The following is a 26,893-nucleotide window of genomic DNA, read 5'->3' as shown; positions in this document are numbered from 1 at the left end:
CAAGAGAGATAAGGAAGGAGAGCAGAGACAACAGGATTTGAGAGGGAGAAGGAGGTTCAGGCTGGTTTTGCACATTTCAACATATTTTACATTCTAAGATAGGGCTCGAAAGCTCCAGATGACACGGAGATCTGTGATGCTCTCCACCATGGTAATTTACAGTTCTGATATGAAATACCAAGGGAAGAATGCATGTACTATGCAACCACTATAAAAGAAGCAAATATCTGATTTTTATTTTTTTTTTATTTTTTATTTTTTCTTTCTTGCACAATTAAAAAATAAATAAATAAATCTTGAGAACTCAGAAGCTGCCAACCTTCTGCTCTCAGAAGTGGCTCCAGAGGCTTTTGAACTCCATTTTTATAATGTAACAAGTTTTCCTTGTTAGTTTAGCTTTTTTTCTAGTTCCCACTACTTCAGCCTCTTGTCTCCCCGCTTAATTATATAGGTGTCAATGAGGTTGATTAGAGCACAGTTTCTGGGAGCCAGGGGACTGTCATGATAGCATATCTAAAGAGAGACAGCCTAGATAAGAATCTTTTATAAATAGCTACAATCTACAAAAAAAATTTTAGTCTACTTCAGAAAGGAGGCCAGAGGAAAAAGGCAACTTAATACTGTCTGCTTCTCTGCCACTGACCAGCTCATGAAGCATACAGATCACTTAAATACACGTCATGGCCTAACCTTTGAGTATCTAGACATACCTATCTTTACAAAACTCCCCGAACTTCAAAAATGTAGTGAGCAAAAACATTAATGTTGTCCTCTAGTAAATGCATATGAACTCCCACTGGGTACCTGAGTCTGTAAGCCAGCAACTCAGGCTCATCATGAGTACTGGACACCTTAGCCTGAATTATACCATACCATGCTATGAGCTTTGTGCACCCCAGCCCACTGTGTTGTATTACAGCCCTGTTGTAACAGACACAAAGACAAACACTGTAATGAGAAAAACAATCATCTTCATGATAACGTTAGTCATGCAGAAATCATTAAAGTCTCACTCCACACAGATTCCAAAATATAGGTTACATTTTTTTTCCTTCCTTATCTTTTTAGGTAACTGCTCTTTCAGACAGCACACAGCATGACACTGGGAAGGAGTTTCATGCTAAGGAGCTATAACATGTCCAGAGCTGCGGAAACCGTGAGTTCGCATTGTAATCTATAGATAACAGTAGAGGCAAAAGACAATCCAGTATTTCTGTTTAACCTTATAAAACAATCTATTTGCTCTCATAAGCTCTTCTTCTTACAATGGCTGTGTTAAACAAAACATAAAGAAAAGTTTTGGCCTCGATTCTCACTTCCCCAGTATGCAATTATTCTTATAGCCTTATCTATTCCCACCTGTCTTCTGCATTTTCCAGGAAGCACAAAGTAGACTAAAAACAAGCATGAAGTTCATTGAGTTCATCTACCTTTGTATTTTAGTGTGAATTAGGAATACACCTTTGACGCAAACATTCTCATTACTCCCACTCATCACGTGTTGGTTCACATTACAATGCAGTTACAGAGCACGTTCAGCTCTTTTCAGATTAAATTTACCCAGATGATCACTCCAGGAATACAGTTGATGTATTTCCACCACTACAGACTACAATTTGTCTGAAACAAAAACCCTGTTGCAGTGCATGTGATGGATGCCAGTTCTGCAGCACTTTTTCTCTCCACAAGCCCTCTCCCATTTGTCCACATTGTTTCTTTCTGTAGACAGAAAGTGAAAACCAGACTTGTGCAAAGCTCTGCAGTTCTCAGCTTGGTACACGTTGCCATGCTGAAAGCAACAGACCCATTTTTCACTGATAATCACTTTAACAGGATTAGTCTGATATAAAGATGAAACAGGTAAAGAGAAGTTCAAGATCAGAGAAAAGTTTGATCCTACTACTTCACTCTGGCGTCACTTTTAGTAGCCATGCACATGAAGGTTATACATAGCATCACTCAGTTCTCAAACTCAAGAGGGTTTCACTGCTCACTGTTGCCCAGGTCTGGATGGAAACACTGAGTACTCAACATTGGTGGTAGGTGGCAGTAGGCAGTTGGTTGGACTAGGTAATCTTAGAGGTCCTTTCCAACCTTTATGATTCTATGACCAGTTTAAAAAAATATTACATGGACTGTCACACTAAAAATTCCTTCATGCCTGTGTTGAGAACACTAGCAGCCATTTCCACAAAGATTTCCCTTAGAATTTGTACTCTTCCAATGGCATGAAATGAAAGTAACTGTTTCCCTGTAAATAATAATAATAAAAGGAATCACTGAGTCTAGGTTTATTAACCATGACAGAATAGTTTTCACATTGAACTTGTCACGAAAAGTACAAAAAATATGACGGAAAAAAAATATTATTGCAGCTTCCAGTCTGAACCAAAACTTACAGCAGTTGTCTTAGTGACTATTAACCAAGATCCTCCTTGATGGTGATGACAAATGTGTGTGCTGCTCAGAGAAACAAAAACACGTCTGTTGGACACAAGCTATAGGACATACAGTAGCACGTGAATTATCAAAGTCAGCTTAAGTTGGTGAAAAGTAGCATATCTGAACCTAACACTTAATTAAGATAGCAAGCAAATACTTGTAAAGTTTGCTCACATATTTGCTGTACTACAAGACACAAAGTAGCATCATGCCATCATAGGGAAGAAAACAAAAGACCTTGTCTTTTTGACAGGGCTTTTCTATGTCAGATGTTGTACATGAAACAAAGACCATAGAATAAAATTATGTACTTGGGAGAAACCTCAATCTACCAAGTCACCCTTCTTTCTGAGTATGAAGTATTTTGCTTAACACTGCTAGTATATCTTGCATAATTTGCCAGTTACATGACATAATTACTCAAATGTTGCAAATTTCCTGGCAGTTTTACTATAAAGGATTTGTAAATATTCAGGCATTCCTTTTGCTTTCTGATCAATGCAGGTTCTCTCACTCCAACTCCTCCACATCTCCATTTGCCCTTACAGAATGGAATGGAAGATTAAAAATAATAATAATAATAATAAAATCTGGTAAATTCTGAAAGAAAAAAATATATGCCAGTAAAGCATCATTCAAAAAACAAATAAAAAATAAAGAAAAAAAAGCTTTTTAAAAATGTTTGTTTTTTTTTTCCTCTTGGAAAGACTAAGCAACCAAGCAGGTGCACTGGGAAAAACACATCTGCTGGCTTTGCGCAATGGAACAGAAAGTCCACTTTGTTTTATTACTATTTCAAGCCATTTACAAACTAAAGTATGAAAGAAAAAATAATAAATAAATAAAAGGGAAAGAGAAAAAAAATAAAAGAAACAAAATCCAGACTTTGCTTGCATATTCTTAAGGAAATTCCTTTGTTAAAACAGACCAGTGGAGGTTCTCTCGTGTTTCTCTTCCTGCTCCTCCCTTTTGAAAGAACTGTTGTGATCTTGAAAAGTCATTCTGGGAAGAAACATCTGGCCTTCACTTTTTAATTACATTTCAATCACCTCAAAGGCTTTGCTGGAGATAGACATACCTACAAGGGCTTACTGTCAAAACTACAGGGCTGATCTATAAATGGTTCAACTATAATGGTGAATTTGGGACCAATCTAAATAAATAAGATCATGCCACGTAAAACTTACTCCTTAGAAGTAGCGACTGCTCCCAGGCAGGCTGCTAGTTTCTGACAATGATAGAAGCATGGTGCATGGGAAATCTTCCAGAGAAATACAGAGCCAGGCAGAGTATGAAAATCCAAACAGGACAGCAGGGGCATCCCAGCCGTATGCCTCTGGCCACTGCCCAAACCTTTTCAAACCGGGAGTACAAGCAGCCTTTTTAAATGGCAGAAGCAGAACCCTCCCTGCCTGCTTGTGTATGTCTCCAGACATAGGCAAAGAGGAGAAAGGGATATAGGGGGCAGCAGTGGAGCCAGGCAGCCGTGCAGGTGGGCTGCAGCAGCTTGCTCACGGCTGGTATGTGCTTCCTGAACCTCCCCCATCCCAGGTGTCGACACTCTGGGGACTATGCAGAGGGAGCAGGAGAGCTGCCAAGTACAAGGTGTTATCCTGGACGCTCAAATGCTTTGCTCCAGCTCTGAAACATGCAGTAATGCAGATATGAGGGGATGAGGAATTCACAATTTGTTCCAGCTGGGATCCAGCAAAAAACACTTAAGCAGGTGTATTACCAGCCGAGTCACCAACTCCTCTGTGTGTGGGAAGAGAACATCCAGATTAACAGCTGCAGGATCCACATCATGACAAAGGAACAGGCAGATCACTCTGCAAAAAGCCCTTTTCCTCTTTACTTCAGTCAGTTTCCAAATTTCATGTTAAACTGGCCACAGTATCCCCTAGAGTGCAATGGAAACGGCACCAAGGAAGGGCTAGAGAGAATTTCTGTTCTCTGTCTCTTTGCTAATATTTATGCTGCAGTAACTGAAGCCAAGAACAGGGCTGCTCTGTGCTGTGTTTTGTACAGATAGAAAGCAAGGAAGTGTCAGGAAAAGAAAATTATCAGACTGAACAAAAGTTAGAGGGAGTAACAGAAAGATGGCGAGAAGAAATGAGTTGGCTCATATCACACAGACCAGAAACAGAGCATGGAACAGCAGCCATACTGTCCCAAGTTTTGAGTCTAGTAGGCTTAAATCAAAGGAGTCTGTTCTATCCACTGCATCATCCGTGCCCCAGCAGAATGAAGGACCAAAATCCGTACTATAGATTTCCATACTTCTGAGTATTTCTGATATAACTTATCATAAGCCAAAGCTCTGAATTATGTAAAGCATTTACCCCTACTTAGTCCTGTCTCTATATCTCTCTGTGTATATGTGTTACACATATATATGTGTGTGCGTGTAATAATGTTTACCTATGCACATGTTTATATATTAAATCTAAATAATACATATTTACCAAAAAAAAGTAGTTTTCTGTAATTTTCCTTTGCCAGTATAGGAATTGGCTGAGATTCTGCAAGGAGGTTAAGCCTCGAAGGACTGTCAGTAACAAAATGGTAAATAAACATCTGTTTCATCAGCACCCCTTTTTAAAACCTTTGCTCATGATGTCTCTTGCTGGTAAGGTCAACCTGACATAAACCAGTTCTCAGCAGGCATCTCCTAGTTTTCAAAGAAGAAACAGAACTTAAGCTCTGCAGATGATAAAATACCTCGTGTCAAAAACAGTGCTTTGTGACTTTGGCCTTGCAGCTAAATCCCAAAGATCTTTTCTGAAGTGATGTAATTCACAAATTATTTTTGTTCATTGCTGCTTTTAGACTTCATAGTGACAAATAAAGAATACCCTCTAGACTAAGAGAAAATTGGGGGAAGTTGGAAAAAATGCATATGGGTAACAAAATGACACCAGGGATTATTGTTACATTTTCATTATCCTTCCTTGCTACAGGTAATTAGCTATATGGAAACAGTTGATACAGTTCTGAGTAACCTAAGGCATGATAAACAAATGTAGTTTTATCTCCTACTCTGATTAGCAAACCAAAGCAAAACCCAGTAATCTCAATTGTTTCACATTCCTCTGTGGCAAGAAAACAGATGTGACTTTTCTTGCGCAGAGCAGAAGACTGATGATCCTGGACTTAACTCCATTCACGTTCAAGGTATGAGGGTTTCCCAGCTTTTGCATCTTATGTGGGTTGCCTCTAGTTTATATAGCCTTCTGTTAAACACACTAGCACTTTCAGTCCTGTGCTATCTCCATATTCCACATTTTGAAAGTTATTTTCTAAGAAGTAGCTCTGATTACACAACACTCTTGCAATGGGATGCTGCCAATGTTCACTTTTAGTAGCTTGAGTTGTGGTGGCAAAACACACACCTAGTGCCACCTCATCTAGTAGACACACACATGGCACTGATGGCAGGCAGTGCTCTTGGCCCAGTCCAGCCACAGAAGAAAGTCAGCTGAGATGTGCGTGTAGTTTCTTCTCTGAACTGCTTAATTTCAGCATCTTAGATGATATGTGATATTTTTGCTTTAGAAGAAATGATGGGAGATATTCATTTACACTTTGAAACTGCTTAACCTTAAATGTGGGATGAGCTCACTGGGTACTTGCTTTTGAAACTGCTGAAGCCAGGGGAAGGCTTGCCTCTGTGAAAGATTTATTCTTTGGTACTTGGGGACTGTGCAAGAACAGGGCCCTGTCATACTCATTCCAGAAGACCCACAAAGAAGCAGTCAAGAAGCCAAATTGCTTTGTTTCCCTTCTGCTCCTCATTCAGAAACCCTGCTGTGCACAGGTGACACTTTTTATGGAAGGATGAGGGGGAATTGTTGCACTGTAGGAAGGAGACAGTGCAGGAAATTGTGGTTGAGCTGAGCTCAAAGGACAAAGAGGTCAAAGGAGATGTCTCTAATTCACAGTAGACAGAGAAACCAACAAAGCCCCAAAGGTAGGCCCACATACCATCAAACTAACCTTTGACTTTGAGAAAGAAACCAAAAAGTTTCACAAACAAGGCCTTGGACTGAGGTCTCTGGAACATTTCTGGGAAAAAAGTCTCTAGGAGTAGAGGACCCATTTTCTTCATAGAGAGTAACTGTTTAAAAATAGAGAAGGTACCCTGAGTATTTAAGCTAACTCTGCTACTTCAGAAGTGCTAAAGTTTTGAAGCAGGGTATTGATTACACTGTGGGAGTCTTGGTGCATGAATTGTGTAATGCCGGTTTGGACTTCCAGAATGGAAAATCCTGTGAAGAGAAATATAAATGCACTCACCAAAGTGAACAAAAGAGAGATCGTGAGATCAAAATTGGCATCATCCAGAAATGATGGGCATCCACCAGCATCAGCGTCATCAGCATTTTTGCTACCATAACAGGAAAATACACGTATTTCCTGGGCCAGACAGCCTAAGACCTACAAGCTCATCTGAGAATGAGAAAGATGGTAAAGAATTTCTAATCAGAGTATATCTGGGCTGAGCAGCCATGAGACCTAACTAGCTGCTAACTGCACAGTGTTTTGGAGCTGTGCATCCAAGCCCAGGGCAGCAGCCCAGAGCCTTGGGGCAGTGACATGGCTCAGACCCCAGTGGCTGGCTTCCATGCTGAAGGCTTGGGCCTCCCATCACTCTTCCAGCAATCAGCAGCACTTCACATGGAAAGGCAATAAGGGGAATTAATTTCATTAGCCTGCTACACAAACATTTACATGTTTCCTTCTCACTCCTTTAATCTTAAAAAAGGAGCTACTGATTCTAAAGGCCACTGGCACCTCTCCCTTCTCCTGTGCTGGCTGATCTGGCACTAGACGAGCTACCAACACCTTTCTTTTAACATCCAAAAGAGTCTCTGGTTTCTAAAAAGAAAGGAAAATGAAAGAGATGGTATTCTTCCCAAAAATCTCCTTGGAAGTTTGTTTTCTTTGGATGACTGTTTGCCTATACTTTAACTGGCGGCCCAGCAGTGCAGACCTCCCCCTCGGCACCTGGGAAGCACATTGTCAACTCTGGAAGTGTTTATTCTCTGTAGATTAAACAGCATTTGCTGGATGGTGATCACACAAAGTTGTAAAAACAGATGGACAATGATCTGTCCAGACTTCCAGCACTCACCATGAGAAGGCTACTTACATAAAAACATCTTACAGAAGGATCAAAGGATTTTCTTCTACCCCCTCTCTACTCAGTTACATGAGGTCTGTTATATAAACATGGAGACGCAAAACAACCAGCTTAAATAATGCCAAAACTCTGACTTTTGAAAGTAATATACCAAGTTGGTCTATTAGAATTACTGAATTGGCTGAATAAAATAGTAGTCCTACTTGTGACCCTTTTCCCATTTCACCTGTATCTCAGAGTGGTTTTCTTTTTTTCCAGATACAACCTCACTCCTTGTTTTCAATAGAGACAGAAACACTCCTCATTTTCACTAGAGCTTCAGACCAAACTGACTTAATATTTTACATAAATGCACTCTCTTATACATCAATATAACCAAACAATATGCTGTTTTAGAAGTCTACAGATTTTCATCTAGGAATATGAAAATTAGCATTTTTCTCAGCAGTGCTTCTGGACTAAGTCTTAAGGTCAAGCTAAATAAGGAAAGGAACTCTAGTGTGATTCCTAGTGTAATGCTGTTCCAAGAGGCAAACACAATGAAAGAAAACACAGGATGTCCCTGCCTTCAGCGCTGGTGTTTGCACTATAGGAACTGTGGGGTCCCAGTTCTCGCTTCCACACTCAGAAGAACTTTGGAGCAGTTACAGGGCAAAGCAAGAAGAATGATGAAAGGATCAAAGCGAATGCTTCACAGTGTGAGATGCAAGATGATCAATTTATTTAACTCATCAAAGAGATGGTTTAGGTATCTTGATCAGAGCCTATGAGTATCCATATGGGAAACAGAAATCTATAATAGAGGGCTCTCCATTCTAGGAAAAATTACTGAGATCAAAAAGTTAGAAACTGAAGTTTGTTCATGCTATAAAATCATTTGCTCTCTCTCTGTCACTGATTCCAATTCCAAATCCATCTGGTCCTTCTTTATATACTTCATACAGAAAACTAACCAGCAAATTCCAAGCAAAGAGCTAGAGTAAAACGGGAAAGACAATTTAAAAACATATAGGTATAGAAGTAAGATCAGTGATCTGAACTGCACATAGATAGTATTTTCCAAGCACTGACTTTCCTTCTTATGTCATGGTTTTTTTGCTTTCTGTGTTTCTAATAACATTGGGTTATTAACTCCTTTGTCAACACTGTCTTTATGCATGTCCTCATACAAGCATATTTCTATAGTAAATGGGAACTAAAGGCGAGAGATACATTTACCTTGAATGTGAGGAAGCTGGAGTTAACCTCTAGCCTCAACAAAAGTAGCTTTCCAACTGAGACGGAGGATTGACTCTTCTGTGGCCCCTGAAAGGATTACGAAAGGGACAGAAGACTTGTATTTCTGTTCTTAATAAAGTATGGCCTCCCATGCTTCCAGGAATTTGGGGTACTCTTATAGTGCATGCATCTTTGCACAGGCATTCAACCAGAGAAGAATATCAGAAATATTACTGTAGAAGAAATGTGATAGTGCTGTTTCTGAGCAAGTGAGTGGTATGAGAAACACTTCTTGCTTTTGTGCCAAAGAGGTATTTGTATAGGGTATTAAAAGGCCTGAGTAACACAGAACGTCTGCACATGCACCATCCTGTATGAATTTTTGACAGTAATTGTTGTTTTCAGGTGGCTTTGTTTTGTTTTATACTGTGGTAGCTAAGACCTTGATTTTGATGGTCAGTTTAAAATAAAACATAGGGAAGACCCCAAATAGGTATTTACATTATCCAAGCACGAGGATGAGAAGGGGAAAACCTACTGTCAAAAACACTTTACTGCCTGGCATGCAGTATAAGCAGTGCGATTGTTTGAAACTGCATGCTTTCTTGGTCATATCTTTAATACCATTATGCTCAATCCAGAAACATAAGGAAGCAAGCTCTGTGACAATCTTCATCACATGAGAATGCTGAACATTTTGGTATTCAAAGCCATTAGTGCAGTATAGCTGCATGCTGCACATATTTAATCGACAAGCACCAGCACTGTGCAAGCTCTTATGGAAAAGCATTTTGCCTTGCATTTCTTACAATACATTTTAAACACTTTGTAAGAGTAATAGTCCTAGGATACGTACAAAGAAAAGTCTTCGCCATACCAGTGCATTAAATCCCAACACTGACAAGCCGTGTTACAAGGCAGAATAGAACACCACCACACACTTCACTTACCAAAGAGCTCTTCACAAATAGCAGAATCAGATTCAGGGCCTTTCCAGGAAGGCTAATTAAGAGCTTTCTGTTACAAAAAGCTGGGAACAAATTCCAGAGGAATAAGTGAGGGTGGAGGGGCATGCAAGCCTATCCCTCTTCCTGCACAGGCCTTGCGTGGCACTGGGCTGTGGGAAGCCCAGGAGTGGCCCTGTACCTTCTCCCAGCCCACCAGCAAGTAACCTGCCCTGTGTGAGGAGGGCTGTGGTCTCCTCCTTCCCTGTCTGTGACATCACACAGGGAAAGCTCAAACATTCCCTCTGAATGACTTAATAATAGCTCTGCTTCCCAGATGCAGGACAGAAAGAGAAGAGAGTCACCTCAGCTGCCCTCTGTACTGTGAGCTATCCCATGGTGAAATGAGTGTGCCTTGAAAAGGTATAGATCAGATGAACATCATTAAGGAGGACAAGATGGATCAACCTCCTCTTCCAGTGGTGGCATCTGTAAACAATCCCCCTGTCTTCCTCATTGTCCTCTCCTAGCAGTCCAGCCTGAATGCCTCACCCCACCCTGGCGCATCAGAGCACAGACACTCAATTTCTTATTGACACTGTGCAAGCTGCTAAAATGGCTCATTCAGCCCTCGGTGTGTGTGTGTGAGTGTAACAAGATGTAAGGTAATCCAGTGGAACAAAACCACGTAACCTATGGAAGTTGAGGAGGAGTTCAGCCTGCCTTCCTCCTTTCTAATGAAGTAAACACACCAAATTAATTCTTCTTCTTTTCAACTCATCTGTCTCTGCCCTTCCTGTTTCCACTACTAAGTAATGCATTATGTATTATACATTAGACATTAATACAAGTATCAAATGGGGTCCTTGCCCCTGACAATCAGTGCTCCTCTTGGTCCCTGCTGCAAGAAACATGAGATGTTTGGGTAACTCTGCTCCTCTTGTAATTTATGGAAAAAAACTACAATGCTGACTACTAATTATAAGCAAGATTAATGATTTGCCAAGAGACTCTTTTGTACTTTCAACTACCTATACAAAAGCTGTTCTTTGTTTACAGAAAACAAACAGTGTTTTGAGAGAAAATATGAGAGTTATCAGCTTGGAAATTCCCCCCAGAAAATACAGGCTTTTGTTTTAAAATTGCATAGGGTAAGACCCAATTTGCGCAGTGCCTGTGTAAAGTAGGTGATATCATACCTGTAGCTTACCAAAACCCTAATGCTGCAACATTTTAGAGAGGGAAACCAGCATCACAGAACAGTTTGCATGATGCAGGTTTACCACATCTCTTTATTGCTTATGTGCATTTTGCTCAAAATGTTGCTATTTCAGAACTTAATCAAGCAATCACTGAGTTGTTGGATAGAATAACTGTAAAATCAAGCTAAGATTATCCTCTGTCACAGAGAATATTTCATGGAAATCTGGCAATTTTTGTATGAAAAGGGACTGAAAAGAACGGTGTCCTTCTTTAGTACTGCAATAACAAAAAGCATATATTTTCTCAAGCCCCTCAAAAGCACTAGTATGCTTTCTAGGCGTCACTGTGTTCTGCTGTGAAGCATTCTTAATGCTCTTTGTGTTGGAATTTTTATTTTTGTATATCTTAATATACATATATACATATATATATTTATGTATATACTTATATATACATATAAATTGAAGTGGGAGGTGTCAGAAAAGTTACCATAGGGATAACTGGCTTGTGGCGGCCAAGCGTTCATAACAACGTCACTATTTGATCCTTCGATGTCTGCTCTTCCTATCACCGTGAAACACAATTCACCAAGCGTTGGATTGTTCACCCACTAATAGGGAACGTGAGCTGGGATTAGACCGTCGTGAGACAGGTTAGTTTTACCCTACTGATGATGTGTCGTAGCGCTAGTAATCCATATATATATATATATATATAATATATGTCATATATAGATATAATTCCTTTACATACCATGGCTTGAAAGTAAGACAGAGCTCCACAAAAACACACATTGTTGCTGTGTTAGCTAAACACATCTTTTTTGCTGCACAGGTTTTCACTTAATGCCATGGGGAAAAAAAGAAAAAAAAGCCCAACCACCTACAAGGAACACTAAGAAAAAGAAAGAAGGGTTATTCAAAAAACTTAGTATGAGGCAGAAAGCTAGATTTATATACAATTGAGTTATACACAATGTTCTTCAATAATGTTTACTTCGATACAGCTCTAGCGTCTCATATATGCATACATATGAAAAGGGTAGATATTTTCACTCTACACAGCATCTTGCAAAGAATTGGAAGCTTTTGAATCCTACTAAAATCCGAAAGAATTACTGACAATTAATCACATCCTGGAATTATTCAGTGACTTGAAAGAATAAGCACAAGGACAAAAGAAATACACCCAGTCACTGGTGTAGAACTATGAGTGATTTGTTAATAAAACCAAACATCTTAACCAAGATCATGCTTCCTGTCTATAACTTTTTCTGGTGAAGCCCGTGAAAGGAAATGACATCAGAGAGCCAATATAGGCATTCTCCTTGTGACTACTAAGCATTCCCACAACAAATCTATGCATAATTTCAGTTAGCTACTGATAGTTTCTCTCTACCAGCACAAGAATCTATGTAACAAACAACTGCATTTGCTTTCCAATGCACACGGTCATACTGGCTCAAGACAAATGGATCAGAGCATTGAGCCCCTAAATCTCTCAACTATTTACCTAGGAATAATTATTTGAGAAACTGTGATTTGTGACATTTTACTTTCTGTTGGGTGCTAGGCAACTCAGGAAAAAGTGATTTCCTCACTCTAATACAAATATTTTCCCATTACTCCAGGTGGTTAAACCAAGTACAACGTAACACATTTTCTCTCACACAGGGTTGGGAAGAAAAACAGTCAGTCAAAACGCATCCTGAAGGCTGCAACTGGCTTTCAGTTTTGTGTGATGACAAAGAATTTGCCATCCTAAACCACTGCTCATACTAATCCAATTCATTGGAAACCTCACATCCCATGCGACGACTAATCTCACTACATGTGTCTCCACAATACAAGGGCAAGCTCAGGCCCTTTTGTTAGTGGTGTCTCTGTTTTGTGGTACTTTAGTGGGAGTTTCCCAAGGAACCAGCTCTATCTATGATACAAGTAAACTGCAACTCAGTTGCAGTTAGAAGATAGCTGAGCTAAAAAGGTAGAGGAGCAGGCTGAGCAGCTCACTCATTTTATATATGTGATTAAGCTCAACGTCTTCTCAACAAATACATAATTTATTAAAGCATTGCATTGCAAAAGCTGAGAAAATAGTGACAAAGGATCAACAGAGAGAAAGAGATTTAATATTCTGGAACGGCCTTATTTTGCCAAAATGCAAGATTTTCTTTTCCCCTCCAACCCTCTTCCCAATTGAGTCAGAAGACCGTGCAGAGGGTGTTATCAATGTAATGAGCTTTTACACAACATTAACTGCCACTTTTAAAGATGAAATAATGAGACTTCAAATCTGTCATTTCAGAAATGGCACAGCAAATACTGTTAAAAATGTTTCACTAAGATAAAGCAATTCACAATTATTTTTATGAGTCCCAGAGTGGAATCTGCAGAAACCAAAGGCAGTTTTCAACCTATCCTAGTGTAAGACTTTTATAAATAAATGCTTCATATGAAATAAACAGCACTAATAAATGAAGGCAAGCAGTCTATTTAAATAAATACTTCTTTCATCATCAAATAAAATCCCCTCATTGAACATCAATCTTTCTTACAGAAATGTAAATGAGCAAACTAGTCACTAAGGGAGGAACAGGTACAGGTTACCTTGCTGTGAACAGCAAAGGGATTTATATGTCAGCTAGTTTTCAAACACTCAACACCCAGACACTAAAGAACACTAAGGATGTACTAATGTTATAGCACACAGATTGCACATCCGTTTGTGATGCAGGACATCCTTCTGGCCATCCTCATTTCTGTTCACTGCAAAAGAGCGTTTTTATGAAAGAAAATCATGACACACACCACGTATATCTAAAAAAATCAAAGGTTCATCTGCATTCCTGTTTCACATAATCATTCACAGTGGATCATTTACATCCAAACATCTTCAAAAAGATTAATGTTTCCTCTTTAATTACTCTCTTCTCTATGCTACGATCCTAAGGCACTGCCACACTCTGGAAATGTAAATTTAAACAGGAAAGAGCAATTCCTACAGATGTAAAGAAACAATGGAATAAATTTCACCTGTTGAAAAGCATGGAATATTTCTTTACTGGATAAGAAAAGGCTAAAATTTCAAAGAGAAGTCACATTAGTCTCTACATCTATATTATTACCAGCTTTTGCTTGATGCAAAACAACTTATATACAAGGATCAGTATTTTTCTGTGGAGAAAAAAAACAACCTGCAAAGTTAAAAACATGATATAACATCATGTAATCATCTCCTATCATTTCTTAACACTGGAAAACTTTCTGGGGATTACATACACAAAGAAGAAAACTTCCTGAGAGTGATGTGAATTGACATAACTTGTCTGTCACCTGAGGATCTGACTGTTCCCACTTAGAACTGTTTGCATGTTTGGAAGTTCATCTGCCTATAGCAAGCCAAAAAGTTAATGTATATATTTCTTTAGTTCATCTCTTCAAATAAATAAAATAAAATTACTATTCCATAATCTCAGTCCTTTCTTAACAGTCTCTTATTTTCACATATATCTTTTATCAACTCTTCAGTAAACATGTTCAGGAAACCTGTAAAGAAGAGGGTGATAGATCCAAGAGAATTAAAAACAAAACAAAACAAAACAAAACAAAACAACAACAACAACAACAAAAAAAACCTGCATAGAAATCAAAGCCAAAAATACCCCCCCCAAAAAAACCAACCAAACAAACAAAAAAACAAAAAACAAAAAAACAAACAAACAAAAAACCACACACACACACACACACACAAAAAAAAAAACACCTAAAAAACATGAAAACTGGAAAACTGCAGAGCAGGCAAATGCTCTCTCCTGTCAAAGTTTCCCACAATCAACTCTAACATACTTCCCGTAAGTAACAGTATCTCACAAACCGCATAGATAAGGCAAAAACCTTATCGTGTAATTAGACAAAATCTTGCAGTGCCGCAACTTGTACTAATCACCTGATCTGACACCCAATAAAACATGCGGGGGGATTTCCTCTTATTTCAAAGGTTGCTGGACAAAACCCTGAGTGTTTGGGCTCACTAATGAGCCTGTCTTATGCCTGTAAGTCAGGCAGATGATAGGTACAAGAAAATGCAACCCCTGTGTCTCAGAGCTGTTCAGATACTGGAAAATTGAAAATCACAGAAAAGAATGAACTGGTCGAACCACAGTCCACAATACACTTGCTTTTCATGTATTCAACTAATCAAAATTTGTGACACATGAATGGGAAAAGGTTTAGAAGTAGATGAAAAATGTGCTTACGTTGTTATCTATTGAATTGACAACTCATTCACAAGTTAAACAGAAAAACCCAGCCGTTAGCATTGGTGTGAAGACAGTGCAGAATGCACATGCTGCAGGCATGGTATTCTGCAGTACAGGAGAAACCCAGCCACGACAAAGTACAGCTCTCAAAATGCTAATGTAAGTTGGTATGAAAATTAGAGATGGTTCTACGCAGAATTATTTTCTGAAAAGCAACTTTAACCCTCACACAGCCACTATGTTGTACCACTTGAGCTTCTTAAAAGCATTAGATCTTGAAAAGGTTAAGTTGAATTACAAATTTGTGATGGGCACTTTGATTTACTTTGTGCTAAAATACAGCCAGCACACAACATTGGCTTTTTACTGCTTTATGGAGTATACAATTACAAGAAATACACATCAAATTCATCGAAATAGCTGACCATTTAACTGTCTGTTTGGAGCAGTTGCATCATCTGTCATGTTGTGATCTAAAGTATGGAGTCAAATCTGGCTGCTGTTTATAATTTAAGGCAGGTAGCTCTGAACAACAGGCCGTTCCCCCTCCTCCTTCCCAAGAAACTGAAAGCTCTTAAAAGGTCAGGCACCAATGCAGTTTACCGAATAAAGCTCAAGTTTGAAGAATGTGCCTTCTAAAGTAATTTTACTACCTGGGATGTAATGAGTTTTACAGGCTCTCTTTGTTAAATTGCCCTGACAATTTCCATTTCCACTTACCTCAATCATATTAACAGAAGCTAAAGTTCACATGTAGTAAAATATTTCAGTGTACTGAGTTGGGTCTCTATAAAATAGATCACACACTTGACAAACATATAGGACATAATGCTTGGCATTCCATTTCATGTTTGGCTTGGCATGTCTCGTTTAGGGCAGGACAAGATGCCCTACCGCCATATCTCATTATTCATGGAAATAAACCATGGCTGCACCAAGGAGTTGACAAATCTGATTAGGTATGTCAGAAGGACAAGACTTTCCTGATGAATTGCTGAGGGAAGGAAAAGCAAAATATTGGAGATGCTCCACTGAAAGGAAATGGGTTTAACATCGTGAGACTTAAATATATGAAAGCTGGGTAAATATTTAAGAACTGAAACAGGATATCCCTCACTGAAGTGAGAAAAGTGAATGAAAAAGAGAAGGCAGTGGGGATAATTGTATTTCTCAGTAGAGAAGCACACATGCAGCTCTTATTATATGAGGCAAAAGAGGATTTGAAAATGATCCTGCAGTAATTCAGAGCAACAGTTTTTAATGAGTAGTGAAACAAGCTTTTGAATTTTGATTTATAAATTTTATTTCCTTTTTTTTTTTCCTTTTTTCTTTTTTTTTTTTTTTCCTACATTATAATCTTTCTAGAGAGCTGAAACTCCAATTACCCTTTAAGACACATTAGCCCTATAGGAGACAGAATAATCAGCTACTGGTGCCCTACAGAGGCAAAAAGGTAAAAACTGCATCAAATAATAATAAAAAAAAACTTATGTGTTATCATTGACATTAATATGCTGAAGCAGATTGGAATGCAGTATATACTTAACATAAGGAAGAATTAGCACTTAAATAGGTGCCATGCTCATCACTCATGGCTCCTTTTTGAGGATCAGAATGCAGTAACCACCCTGACAGAACAGCAACAAGCTCTGATGTAGAAGATCTTTATTATAGATTCTAATCTAGTGGCGCTGACTGAAGGTGGCAGGTAGTATGTGAAGGGAAGATGAGTACATAATAGGAATACAGTTCCCCAGATCCCAAGAGGAATAAAAACCTGTAGCAATTGAGGTAAATCAAAGCTGTATGAAAAGAGATGCTCAACTCATTTAGATGCAAATACATCCTGACACCGCTATGCAACACCTCTAAATAGCATTGCACATCCAGTATTACTTCTATTGTAACGGTGAATGCCCATCTCTATTATAATGTCCTCTTTGGCATATACACTGGGAAAGAGTTAAAGCATATTTATATTCAATCAAAAAAAAAAAAACCAAAAAAAAAAAACCAAACAAAATAAAAACACCTTCATCAGCCCAGTGAGATGAACAAAGCTCATATCTGTAAGAGGAGGCTGACCTTTTTGTTTCTCTCTCTGTGCACATGTGCATGACCAGGAATGATACATAATGCCTGAAACCAACTTTTGGTTAATCTATCCAAGATTATTTTTTTTTCCTCCCTACAGTTTACATTTTATTCACTGCAAACACTGGATTTTAATTTGCATCATGCACAGAGCTCTGCACAGACTTGATGCTCAAGTAATGAAGGAGAATAGAAAGTATTAAATCTAGTATCTTTTAAATAAATTAATTACATTTTCACAGGATCACATTTTGATCTAAATTACTGTCTCTTATGAAACATGCTTACTTCTTTACTAATGTAAAGTACCCAGTCACCTGCAAGGAGGAGATAGCCTGCTCATCACAGAGACCCAATACAAATCTGTGCATATTGCAGGACTTTGACACAGGTTATTGCATATCAGACATTTCAGAAATGATCTCTGGTTTTTTCACTTAAAATTTCTGCAGCAACTCAAGGAAGGTTATCCTTCAGTGAAGGAAAACCAAATCACCAATTTATTACTTTGAAATAGATGACTCGTGTTAGAACCTGCACACTTCTTCCCAGGAGCTTCCTGATCTGATTTGTTATTCACCATCTAAGAATTGAACCTTTGCACTTAAACTGAGCAGTACAAGTTAACAATGCTCTTGGTACAATAGGTTCAGCTTGAACAACGATGGACTCAGCAACCAGAAATGTCTTTACAAGGTGTTGCTGGCCAGTATTGGTTAACAAGGCCCAATTCTTAAAATTCTGCAGTCTGTAGGAAGCTATTGACTTTATTTAGCAGCAAGTATATTAATTGGGGGCAATTCTACTTTGTTAAAACTGGGGAACTCTAAGCCGTCTTAGTAAAATGCAACAAAGAACAATACAAAAGTAGCATACCATGTTAGAAAGCAGGATGTCAAAATCTTGAGACACACATGTTTTCTAACAGATCTTCCAGGTCTCTTCCAAACAAAACTACTATGATTCTGATTCTACAAGTGGTAGTACAAACAAGGCTGAGGGCTATCTACATGACCAAACTTCCATATCTGTGGTCCTGCTCACAAAAATCAAGTTATTTAAACATCCCTGTCTTAAAACAACTGAAATTGATTCCTTGAAAAAATATTTGTACATGCATTTGTCATCTGGATATTATATTTGGACAGCAAGATTTCATAGCTGGCTGCAAGAATGATTAGACACAAACAGATTTCAAGAGAGCATCTCTCAAGAGTGCCAATTTTAGTATGGTAGATAACTCTCTTAGTAAATAAGTTTTGCATGTCCCGAGGGTTTTTTTTTTTTTTTTCTTCATAATATTTACATGAATAGTAATTCTGAGAAAAAAAATAAATAAATAAAAAGTGAAAATAGAAGAGATAAAATACTTGAGTGCTTCCTAGAGAGACTGGATTTATAACTCAGGCCTACATTTCTCACCCTTCTATCTTTATGTTAAAACTTTTAAAGCAATGAAATATCTGCATAGATAATACAAGATGTGTTTTAAAAATAATTTTAAAGGTAATAAAATCCACCAACTCCCCTGAACCTACATCATATTTCTTAAAGTACCAGGTTATGTCATGCATGAAGTAACTACTGTTTAGAACAAAAATATCAGTAACTAATAACTTGTCAGAGACTCATCTACTGGTATTCTCTCATTTCCAATTTTCTTTATCAAGTGCTGGTTATAAGAAAGCATTTGAAGTTTCTGAAACACATTTTTTAACTGGTAGCTCCTAAATCTCGTATGATACTTATGATGTTTTTGGAATTATACACAGAAGGAAAATAAATGCTATGGCACTGGGTAAGACTTCTCTGGCACAGCTCAAGAAACTGAACTATCATATTTCTAATGTTAAACAACAGACAGACAGTAGACATAATCTTTAAAAACAAGCCAAATAACAGAACTTCAGCCATGACCACCTGCATATGAGAGGAGGGTCACTTTAAAACTTGCGCTTATAAAATAGAACATCTGCATTTTACTCAAAACTTTGTAAAGCATTCTGGAATTTAAGAGAACAATCAGAATATAACATTTCAATAATCAAAATAAAGCCATTTTTACACTTACTAAAATTTAGAATTTCTACTTGAAACAGTGCTTTTTAGTAGACCACGAGGGAGTAAAAAACATCCATTAGGCAAGGTACTTCCCAAATGAAAGATGGTAGCATAACTGAAGAGATCCTCTCTGAAAAACAGTGTACAGCTCTGCTCTGCTACAGATCAGTGGAATCAGGAAGAATTCATCTCCTGGAAACATCACTTTGCTTTACTCACCATGTGCAATGTTCAGATGCAAACCTGCTCAAATTCCACATTAATGTAACCACAATGAGAATTGTGTTGGAGTGCCCTGAAACAAATGTGGTGTATTTACAACAGCAAAAGGCTGGATGCAAATGGGATAGACTTGTGTTTTGCAAACACTTCATTTGTATCAACAGAAGCAGAGAAGTTAATGAACTGTACTGGCATGGGAAAAATGGAGGACAATATAGACAACATTTGTGAAGGCAAAGATCATTATGAAAACTTTCCGAACTATTAAGTGAAAGACTTGATAGTTATCAAAGAAAGATCAACGGATGTGCAATGAATAGTATATACAGGTATCACTTTGTACTGTTAAGACCAGGTGACATGGGCATGATGTTTTGTGAGAGGCCGTCCTCACAGTATAATGCATTCAGGTCTCAGCTATCACAAATTCAAAAGATCCCTGATCAAAAGAGTGAAAAATCTATAGTAAATTCCATTAGAAGGGGTAATATACTAAATGATGCTCCTGGGAGGAAAGTAGTACAGTTGTTTCTGTGTCAGACAGCATCCTTTAGAGGAGCATGCATCATGCTGCCCAGGTGCCTTGCGATCAAAGAGACAGTATAACAGAGGTTTACATGAGTGCAGACAGATGCCCTGGAAACTAACCTAATTGCTGACTGATGTAAGATGCCTGGCCTCTTCAATGTACTCCTGCAAGCCAATCTGTACATTACTTACATACTCAAGAGAAGTGAATAGCATGCAATAATGCAATCATGTGAAATGAAACCATTTATTTGAACTTCAAGCAAAGCAAAGCAAAGCCTGCATCCAACACTCCTTTTCAACATAGAGAGGCTAAGTACAAGAAGAAATAGAAAACTGATCCCACAAAAGAGAGCCATTAAGTATTTCAGCCCATGGAATTTTTATTCTGAAAAAGAAATATTTTCACGACTGCAGGCTCAGCAGCCACAGGAGAGAGGGCAATGCATGACCCCATCACAGAAAGAACATGACCTGGTTTGGAGCTGCTCTAATGCCTTTACTCAAATCATGACTTTACCATGTGAAATATGTGCAGAACAGTAAGAATGAGGTCTGACATGAATTCGGGCATGCTGCTAGTAGAGATGACTTTTCACTGGTGAACAGTTTTTAAACACAGGAAAAGTTATTTTGGAAGATAAGACACTGTGAAGACCCCTCCTGCATGCTGCTTTAGGCTGCACTGCTATAATTGAACAGTGCTACATAAATGATAGTTGTGGTTTTCTACAATAGGTTATTATCGGAGTGACTATGAAAATACTTAGATAAATAGAGGGATCACAATATTTTATGCAAAATGGACAAATAAGTTACAGAGATACTAGGAAAACTTGGGCCTGTACAGCACTTCTTCAAGCCATAAGCGCAGTTAAAGCAGACAGTAAATCACTAAATCTCATCTCAGACATTCCAATTTTGTTGTTGTTTTGGTTTTCGCCAGGTTTTGCTGACAGGTGGAAAAGATATTGCCTGAATGTGAGCAACATTTAATTTATCACCAATTTCCTTCCTATTTCTACAGCACATTCCTAAAAAGCACACAGCATTTTATTTCCAGCACTCAGAAGAATTGCTATTAAATAGTCAGACACCACCAATACATACCATAAAAGTACCACCGTGATACTTTTTGCTACTCAAGAGAATTGCAATACATTAAAAAATATTATCTGGAATCTTTTGAAATCATCATTCATACCTATGTGCACATAGTTATAGAAATATAGGTACTTTAATATGCATTGACTAAGCATGTGTAGTAAAAAAAAAAACAAAAAAAAACAAAAAAAACACATACATCTATATACAGAGAGACAAAAATGTGATACCACACTGAAATAGCAACGTGTATTAGCTGAGTGGGATAGCAAATTGGTGAAAATGCCTTTGAATATGCAGAAGCCTTTCTTCAAGGCATCTTCTTTGTCTATCACCAGCATCACTTAAGAACTACAAATGATTTAAGTACATACAAAAATTATGTCCGAGGTACAGATTTCATTGACATGTTCTGGAATATACATCCGCTTGTTCTGAGGAAATCCAATTGGAGCTTTCTAGCTACCAGGCCTTATCTATCCCAACTCCCATATTTTCTGACTTGAGAAATGAAACAATTCAGACTCCATTTCTTCAATATTTCTCTTTTTTTCTGGGGGAAGAGGGGCATGGGAGTTGATAAAATTATCAGGCCTGAAGTTGACTGAAAAGTTTCAGTCATTGGACATACACCCTGCTACTTTTTGGCACTCATAATATGCACAGATTTATCCATCTCAATATGGGGAAAAAATTGCATCCTATCTAATACTATTAAAAAATCCCTATATTTTAGTGCTGTATTTATATGTGGGAGGTCCAGTGTTTCCAACTAAAAATGCATTATAGAACAGCTGCTGTCGTTAAATTTTTCACTGCTTTCCAATTTATGAGATCGCTATGTTATGAAATGACCTGCAATGGGAGGAGTGGCTTTGGTAGACGTAAATCTCCCAGATGTACCCAAGACATACTCTTGTTTTGGTTACCTTGGGATGCAAAAGAGGACTCCTGCCTCCTCAGATAGAGAAATGTCCCTCTAAGCTTCCTATCTATCACCTGTGCTCTGACATTACAAAACACACATTACCATGCTTCATGTTCACTACTTAGCAACTGGACCTCCACTCTAAGAACTGCATCCTTATTTAAGCATGCACATGCTGGCGCATCTTTCACAGATGTACAAAAAGAACAGGGATTAAGGGAAGCTATGATCATGTGTCATAAAACCCTAAGTGGCATGAAAAAGATTCACGGCGAACAAGAGCCTTCTGTCTCTTTCAATACAAGAATTAGCAGGCAATCAATGAAATCAGCACTGCAGGTTTAAGTTAAGCAAAGGAGACGCCTCTTTGAAGAATGTACAGTTAAACTGAAGAATTTCTTATGGCTACATGCTGTGCTGCCAACACTTTAAATAAAGAATAAGTGGGAGAAATTCTTCATTTGGGGGTGGGGAAGACTGTTCAAGGTTATTAAATACAAACTCAGGAAACCCTAAACCGCAAATTGCTGGAGGCTCAAAGGACATTCTGGGTAAGTATCCTCAAATACTTGCCTGCTCCTTTTACTCCTCTGTTGGCAAGTGCTCTCCTGTACTATCAGAAAGCAAATCTGATGTTAGACAGACTTTTTTTCCTGACCCAATATGGCCAGTTTTACAGTCTTCATCACATATATTTATGCTGACGACTCCAAAGTCAGACTAATGTGACTGCAAATAGAATTTGGGCCTTCATTTTGTCATTACTTCCTTTTCTGAGCATAAATACATAAAAGGAAAGCCCAAGGACTGAAAAAATGAAATTATCTGACATCATGACTCAGTTTGTTGCATGTATCATGAGGAGAGCTTAATCTGATAGTTTTGTACAATGGAAGAAGAGAGGGTTATTTTCCAGTGGTAAAAATTACTGATCGTTAGTGAAGAAAATTGCACATAAACCTAAATTTATTCAGATTACAGACCAGCCACTCTGACATGTCAGTTGATTAAGAGCTATTAATTAATAAGGAAAAAAACAAGCAGAGTATTCACTAATACTGTAACATTTAGATATTCAGAGGGGGTGCATATATGCACTGAGAATATCTGTGTGCATTAGTAGTAGGTTTGTGTTTACTGGGAGAAAACACACCTGCGTATTTCCAGTCACACAGCACAAAGAAATGTTACTGAAGTTTGCACACCTGCTTTCCAAATCAAACAAAAAATAACCTATGAATGGCTTAATTTTAACACAAATTGCAGTACTTTATCAAATCGGCGTCTCAGCCTAGACTAAGCGGTACCCCAAAAATGCATTCAAATATTCTCCCACTCATGGTCATGTGAATCATCTCCTCCTTCTGAGGAAGCATGCTAGATACAATGATGTTTTGTTTCTCAGCTTACAAAAGCATCGTCCTCATGCTGAGTTACAGAAGAACATAATTAAATGATATGTCACTAAAAGAAAGGCTACGTACATTTTCTACCACAGTAATATTTTCTAAAACCACAGGTTTTTGATCATTTTGGTGTGGACTGGCTTTTTCCTGGTGAGTAAAGATGTGCCTACTGAATTTAGAACATAGCTTCTCTCAGCCTGAGCTGCAGATTCCCAGGCTGCATAGTTGTGGTCAGATAACTCCTCCATGGGGCATTCGTAGTTTCCTGAGTATGGGGGGAAAAATGAATTAATCTGACTCCAGTGTTTAACTCATTTGCAAGACTCAGATTTCCTGTTCTGTAAACATAAAGGGTTTGCAAAGAGTGCGTAAGAGCTTCCAAGATGTATAGCTATGTGAGTGCTAAAGATAGGGAGCCCCATTCTTCTTTCTGGCTTTAACTGCCAAAGCTCTGTGGATTTCAGCAGTATTATTACCAATTCAAATGTGTTCCAAGTCAGAGGAAAGTCAAGAACAATGTGTGTTTATGAAAAAAGGCCAATTCTTGTTTGGCTGAAGTTCATAACCCAAAAAGAACCCAGTAATTCCAGTGTTCTCCAGCCTAAATGCTGGCTATGTCTTTCACTTACTAGCATCTGTTCTGTGGTGCAGGGCATTAGGAGCATGGAGATGGATATATTTACTGATTATTTACATTGCAATTCTCAAAGGCAGAGGAATGTTTTAATCTTAGATGAAGTTACAGTATGAAAAAAAATCAAGTCAATCTAGAAACTAACATAGCACTTAAATAGGGAAGTAAAATGCCATGGCAAGGTCTATTTGAGGTGATAGGTAGAGAACAAACATAATTATATGTGCGGTAAAATTTTTCTAAGCTAACTTAAGTGGTTAAGAAAGGTGCTGAGCTAAGATATTTGGGAACAAAGGAACATAGCACTGACCTAATTCCTTTCCATTAATCAACAGCAAAATCCCATTCACTTCCAGGAGAGTAGAATTATGCTAAGTTAAGCACTTCTGAAAATCTCTGAAGAAATTTTTGTGTACAAATTTGGCAGGTGTGGTACAAGCATTGCCTATGAATATCCCCTTCACAGTGACCTACATCATTGCAGGAGAAATACACTTGTGTGAAAGGACAGTTGGGTTTTAATACCCTCAGAACTACTTTTCAAGAATGGCTCCAGCTAATGCACTTGCTGTTTGCTTGTGGATAAATAGAAACAGGAATGGTATCATTAGCTATCGGACAGTTCTCAGACAGGAGAATGATATTTTTTAGGCTAGACAAGATTATGCAGTCTTCCCATTAGGATCATATATCTCCACTATCATCTCAAACCATCACATTAGATGTAGCTTCCAAAGTTGCACACTGCTTTAGCCTTAATTGTTAAAGCTCAAAAGACCAAATCATCTGCTGCTTCAGATTTTCTAGAACTTAAAGTTATACATATATATATATTTAAGGAAAATCTGTTTTTCGAAGCCCAGATATATATGTACATATATATATATAAAACCTATGACAAGCAAATAATTTAGCATCTCAATAATGCCTTTGTCTTCCTCAATCACCATTCTTTAAAGAATAAAAGAATACTCTGTACTGACAAAAAATAGCACTTAAGGGGCAAGACCAGCAAGGAAGCTATTGCTCCCTTTAGAAGAGTGAAATGCAGCTCATGCAAAACACCACAACAAATAAAGAGGTGAAAGGATGAGGAAGGTAAGTTTTGATAACTGTCACTACATTAAGCTGCCAGGCATGTGGTTACTGCTTATAAAGAGCTCTGTTGGTGTGGCTGACTTGCTTAAAGAAAGCAAATAAAAGAGAAACACTGGCATCTCTAATTTACGAATCTGAACCTAACCACCTTTCACGTGTTCCCAGCTATAATTTTTCATTGTAATTTAACCCAGGTTTGTTATTGATTCAGCTCAGTGTTGAACACACACTGTGCGCGAGTACAGGGTGAGACAGTAAACGCTTTAGCAAGACAGCAAGGAGCATTCACAGCAGAGCACTCCTCACAGACACACTTGGTTGTGCCAGATTCTTCTGTGGGATTTCCTTTTCCTTGGAGACAAACTGTCTACTTAACTCTAGAGCAGCCAGCTCTCTGCTCCTTTCACAAGCTCTTATACTTGGCTCTGTTCTGTGGGAAAAGTTTCCCTTCCACATTTCACCTCAATTGTGATTGCTCCCTGTGTTCAAGCTTCTGCATGATGGGGAGATGAGAAAAATATCACACAAGAAGCAAAATTCTTTTCTGTTTTTCTCTCAATGAACAAAACCCATCAGAGTCTATTGACACAGCCTGTTGTGAGATCCAGGTTGTACGGCATACACTCAGTATGGCAATTACTGCATCAAAGAAGCCAATAAATGGTCCTTGGATTTAGACAACTACCAGCAATGATTAAATACTTCCTCAATGTTCACATTTCAGACACAGGTAATGAGAACATCTAAAGACAGCATTCCATATAAAAAGCAAAACCCAGAGAAGATGATCACACTTTTTTAATCCCTATACATGTACTTGGAATAATAACATGATTTAAAAAAAAACAACTTTATTGATAAATGTTTTGTTCAACTCCTAGTAGCCATTATATAAGAAGCCATTATATAAAAAGCCATTACGTGCTCTTCGTAAGAACCGATCTTTGCTGGAACATCCACTTTGCATGGCAAAGACAATAACAGACTAGAACTGCAAATAAAAGATGGTAGTGAAATCCCAAATGTGTAGGTATGCACCTGTCCTACAATAGCACTATCCATCAGTTTCAGCACTGACAGAAGTTCAGATCCTCAAAGTTATTTAGTGAACTAGCTTCTCTTGAGTCAGAAGGCGAATGCAGACTGCTCAGTATCACTGAAAGCTAACCAACAAAGCAGATTTAGAAGTCTCACAACGAATATACTGTACAGGGCTCTTCAGGACAATTGCAAATGCCAAAAATAGATGTGCATACAGATTTCATTAATGCATTTCTCATGTGGTGTACTAACTTTTCTCTCTACTAGTACAAGCCAACTCACGTGCTACTAAGATTCTCCTACTTAATTTTCCACGTCCTGTTGTAACATTTTTCAAGAAAACGCCTGAAGTGAGCATACAGAAAAAAAAATGAATATGATGTATAAATCATGCACACAAACATCATCTTTTCCACGTTGTGTTTACTTCATTCCTAACAGAAAGCGAGAAATAAATCAACTATTCCTACAAAATCATCTAGTTGCATATCAGTTGTGACATTTTCAGCACAAAAATAAAACCCCCCGAAAAAATCACCAGGACACTATTAGCCCAGACAAGTACA

General features: G+C 38.1%; 1 protein-coding gene and 1 long non-coding RNA gene across 10 annotated transcripts in view; both read right to left on the bottom strand.

The window, feature by feature from the left end:
* The window catches only part of LOC107309274, a 30,080-nt gene extending 21,194 nt beyond the window's left edge, over positions 1-8,886 (bottom strand). The window contains exon 1 of the long non-coding RNA XR_001553145.1: positions 8,804-8,886. This is a non-coding gene — a long non-coding RNA (uncharacterized LOC107309274). The remainder of the gene's footprint in view (positions 1-8,803) is intronic.
* The window catches only part of RBMS3 (RNA binding motif single stranded interacting protein 3), a 689,820-nt gene that overhangs the window by 222,051 nt on the left and 440,876 nt on the right, over positions 1-26,893 (bottom strand). The gene's annotated exons all lie outside the window — the stretch shown is intronic.

The sequence above is a fragment of the Coturnix japonica genome, chromosome 2, assembly GCF_001577835.2.
Source record: "Coturnix japonica isolate 7356 chromosome 2, Coturnix japonica 2.1, whole genome shotgun sequence".
NCBI lineage: Eukaryota > Metazoa > Chordata > Aves > Galliformes > Phasianidae > Coturnix > Coturnix japonica.
This window is presented reverse-complemented; position numbering and strand designations above follow the sequence as displayed.